The 4,721-nt window shown below is 35.8% G+C and overlaps 1 non-coding gene across 1 annotated transcript; it reads left to right on the top strand.

Moving 5' to 3' along the window:
- The first annotated feature begins 281 nt into the window (after nucleotides 1-281).
- On the top strand, nucleotides 282-388 carry LOC122069332. The gene has a single exon (XR_006137436.1). It is a non-coding gene; the product is annotated as a small nucleolar RNA R71 (small nucleolar RNA).
- The last annotated feature ends 4,333 nt before the right edge of the window (nucleotides 389-4,721 follow it).

The following is a 4,721-nucleotide window of genomic DNA, read 5'->3' as shown; positions in this document are numbered from 1 at the left end:
GCTCTCTAGGAACAGTAGCCTCAATCCTCTTGATTAGGCAATCCAAATGGGCTTCATTGGCTACTATCCCATCTACAAAATATCCTTTCCCTCCTATGGTTCTTTCACTCTCTTGGGTTGATTCCCACTCACTGGTTTTGTCAACTAAGTTAAGTGAGAATTTCCATGCCTTTCCTACATCTATAAAGGATGTGAATCCCTCAGGGCACATAGACTCTATCATTTGTTTAGTTGGGTAATCAATACCATCATAAATTATTTAACATAAATGTCATAAGTCTAGGCTATGGTGAGGGCATTCTTGGAGTAGATCCTTGAATCTTTCCATAAGTTTGGAAAAGGACTCACTAGGCTTTTGCCTAAACTGAAGGATATCACTTCTAAGCTTATTAGTCTTGTGAGTTGGAAAAAACTTCTTAAGGAAGACAACTGTGAATTGTTCCCATGAGGTTTGTGGGTAATCCATACAACCACTTCTTAGCTTGGTCTTTTAATGTAAAAGCGATAAACCTAAGCTTAACAGCATCATCAGAAGCTGTTGGATCTTAATTAGAACACATACCTCTTCAAATTCCCTTAGAAATAGGTATGCGTCCTTAGAGGTCAACCCATGGAAGTGGGGCAACATAGTGATGTATTGAGATTTGAGTTCAAAATTATTGCCCTGGGCTTGTGGTAGAACTATGCAGGAAGGTTGGGCTGTTCTAGTAGGGTAGAACCTTTCTTTCAGAGATTTAGGTGAAGGGTTTTGATGTTGGTCTCCCATATTGAAAGGTTTTAAAGAGAGCAAATGTATAAGTTTACTACTTGTTGGATCTCTTCTTTCTAACCGATTCTTAGTATTATGTACCCACCTAACACTCATGCAACAGAAAACTACCCACAACTAGAGTAAGACAAGCACAAAAGAAAGGATAGCAAAACTTTTTTTTTTTTTTTATGATTTTATGATTTTTTTTTATTTTTTTGGATTTTTGGGAGCTTACTGTCAGGGATCCGGGGCTGCTTAGGTCAATTCCTAAGGTGCTGCTACAGGGTGAAACCTGTCTTTATTATACTGTGAGGCATGACGACCTCCACCGATACAACTATTTTTGCAAGTTGTTCTTCTCAGGAATTCAATAAAAGAAAAGGAAAAACAAAACAAAGCAAACAAAGCACTCCAATTTACAAAAAAAAAGTAAAAAATAACATAGAACTGTCTCTCTGACAACGGTGTCAAAAACTTGTTTGAGATTTTAAAATGTAACCACAAGCGTACAGGTTAGTATAGCTACGGGTCGAACATAAGGAGAGCAGCCACTTTATTTTTTTGCTTCTTTTAATAATGTGAAAGTGAACCAATTAATGGTTGTAATCTAATTCTAATTACCGTCCTAAACATATGTATCTAAAATAACGTCCTAACCATTCGTCATCTAAGAATTTAAATATGCAAGCCATGCAATTAAAATTAAATAAATAAATAGATAAAAATAAATAACCCATGTAATTAAAAATTAATAAAGGAAAAAAATACTGAAATAAAAATAAAGTAAAAGAAAGGGGATAAAGCTAGAGAGAGACTCACAAGTAGGTTTCTCTACTTAGCCCGAGGGATGCATCATAATATGAACTTCCCTACTTCACCAGAGAGTCACTCTTACAAGGGTTACTCTACTTGGCTTTAGGGAAAGGGAGACAATTAAAATAAAAACAATAAAATGATGGTTCTATGGCTAGGAGGGGCAAAGCCAATATATACACTAGCCATTAACCTTGGGAAAGGGATAACAATAATGTAATGAATAAAATTAAAATCCTAAATTAAGAAAGAAAGGGCAGTCAGAAGAGGGAATGAGAGGGGGGAGAGAAGAGTACTGAAAGAGCCTACTTACTTGAACTTCAACCCTTGAACTAAAAACTTGATCGATTTGAGATACTAGCAGTACTAAAAACCAGATCTGGAAGAAACCAAATCTGAAATTTCTAGTACTCGAGAAAACAAATCTAAAGAAAAAAAAAATTGAACTTGAAAGACATGCTTCATAGCTTGTTCTTGTCACCTAGAACTAAGCCTAGAACAAGAACTTGAAAATTACAACTTCAATGGCTTAAACAATAGAATAAAAGACTCAATCAAAAATAAAAGTGCTTGCATTAATTGAATAAAAAGAACTTACAACAGTGTTTAAAGCATAAACCTAGAACTAGAGCTAGAGAATGAGAAAAGAAAACTAGAGAAAGAGATAGAGCCGCTAAAAAAAACCCTAGAAGAAGAATGAAGTGCCTCCTCCCCTTGTGTTAATTCTATTATATAGAGAATGGGGGAGGGAAGCCAAAGATTTTTTTTATCCTGTTGATGAGGTGGAGGAGAGAGAAGATAGAGAATTGTAGGAAGTAGAGAATCTCCAATGATTTTGCTTCCTTTTTCCTTCTTTTTTTATTTTTTTCTCTCTCTTCTTCAAATGTGGGCAGCATTTTGGATGATTTTTTAAAAGTTTTTTTTCCTTTTTTTTTCCCTTTCCTATTTTTTCTCCCTTTTTTCTATTTTTCTCTTTATTTGCTTATTTCTCTCTCCTCTTGTGTAAGAAACCCTTTGGCCAACCTCCTTTGAGTGATGAGTAGGAGAGAGAAAATCTTCTAAAATAAAAACCTCAACAAAATGGCAGCTAAGAGGTTCGAACTTGAGAACTCCTAATAAGCAAGGGATTTTGCGCACCACAACTCACCAACTACACTAGGTAGTTGTTGTTACCAAAAGAAAATCTTCAATCACTTAAGGATGTAGTCCATCGATCCTTGTTAGCATTTGGAATATTCCTTGTACCTCTGGGACAATTGTAAATGGGCTGGTTCTACATCTCGATTCAGTTCTGATCCATTATTCTTTTTCTGGCCTGAAAAAAATAATCACTTATACGGTTGATCAAACAAATGTGTACTTACAATTGAACACGTCCATCTTGTTCAGAATTTCATCCTCTTCGCAACCATGAAAAGAAATAGGACCTCTTTAGTATAAACTTGGAGATATAGCGCTCAATAGTCCTTAAGGCCTTAAAAATATAAAGCCTACAAAAAGAGAGTAAAACCCAATGTAGCTCCATTCTAAATATGTAAAATGCATGTTTTACTACACTAGATTTCACATATAAATGTGGTCATCATCTCTCTAGCACTTCACTTTTAGGGTTTTATTTTCTCTAGGGTTTTCTTTAGTTCTTCTTCTAGTCTTCTTCTTACTTTTTGGTTTAAGCACTTATGTAATTGAATTTTATTTAATGAATGCAATTTCTTTTTTATGTTTATTGTTCATGGAATTCAGTTGCAATTTTACTTTCTAGTTCTAGGCTTAGTTCTAAGTGACAAGAACCAAGTGTGGAGCACAAGTTTTCAAGTTCAGATTTGTCTTCTATAGTACTAGCAATTTTAGATTTGGTTTATTCCCGATTTGGTTTTAGTACTAGTAGTATTTCAAATCTCAACCAAGTTTTCAGGTTTTTAAGTTCAAGTATTGAAGATCAGGTAGGTAGGCTTCTCATATGTCTTCTCTCCCCCTTCTCATTCCCTCTTTTGATTACCCTTTCCTTCTTAACATATGTTTTTAATTTCAGTCTTTACTTTGTTGTTTTTCCTTTCCCCCAAGGTCCTTGGCTAGATGCATGTGTTGGCTTTGCCCCTTTCTAGCTGTGGACCATCCTTTTATTGTGTTTACTTTTAGTTATTTATTTTGCCTCCCTTTCGCTAAAGCTAAGTAGTGAAGCCCTTGTAAGAGTTACTCTCTAGTTAACTAGGGAAGCTTGCATTATTTGCAGTGCATCCCTTAGGCTAAGTAGAGAAATCTACTTGTGTGCCTCTCTAGCTTTCTTCCCCTTTTTATTTTATTTATTTTATTTCAGCACTTTTTTACTTTTTATTTGCGTGGTTTGAAGTATTTAAATTCCTAGATGTGTTGGTTAGAATGCTTTTAGATGCATGTGTTTTGGGGCCGTAGTTAAAATTAGATCACTATAATTAATCAATACAGACTCGCATTACTAAAAGAATCTTAAAATAAAGTGGATGCTCTCCTTGTGTTCGACCCTTTAGCTACACTGATCCGTACGCTTGTGGTTACTTTTAAAATTCAAATAAGTTTTTGGTGCCGCTGCCAGGGAGACAGTTCTATGTTTTTTTTCACTTTCTTTTGGTAAATCAAAATGCTTTGTTTGCTTTTTTTTTTTCTTTTTCTTTTATTGAATTCCTAAGAAGAACAACTTGCAATAATAGTTGTATAGGTGGAGGTCGCCAAGCCTCACAGTATGTGTAGACACCCAATTTTGCAACCCTCCTCTGGCTATGATGAAATATGGATCTTGGACGTGACTTTCGACTTCTGACCAACAGAGATGCTGATGGAAACATTCCCCTACCCAAAACCTTGGAAATCCTCATGCGAGATCGAGGAAGGTCAAATTTTCACCTTTTATATATGATACGTCAAAATCAGGCCGACAGATCTCCGGCAATCATTCTAAAAAAATCACTCCTTCCTACACATATAACGCTCACACGAAGAGTCTCGTTGAAAGCCTGGAAAAATCCCTCACCTAATCCAAACACCCTGAAAATACATCCCCTACCCACCTAGATAACCGTGAAACACTCCGGGGTCTGAAACCCTAGAAATCCTCACGCGGGAGGGAAGGGGTCCAATTTTAGCTTTTTATATACAAAGGAATCTAGTCAAGATGACCGTA

The sequence above is a fragment of the Macadamia integrifolia genome, unplaced genomic scaffold (genome assembly GCF_013358625.1).
Source record: "Macadamia integrifolia cultivar HAES 741 unplaced genomic scaffold, SCU_Mint_v3 scaffold580, whole genome shotgun sequence".
NCBI classification, from domain to species: Eukaryota; Viridiplantae; Streptophyta; class Magnoliopsida; order Proteales; family Proteaceae; genus Macadamia; species Macadamia integrifolia.
Note: the sequence above shows the minus strand (reverse complement) of the source record. Positions and strands in the feature narration are given on the sequence as shown.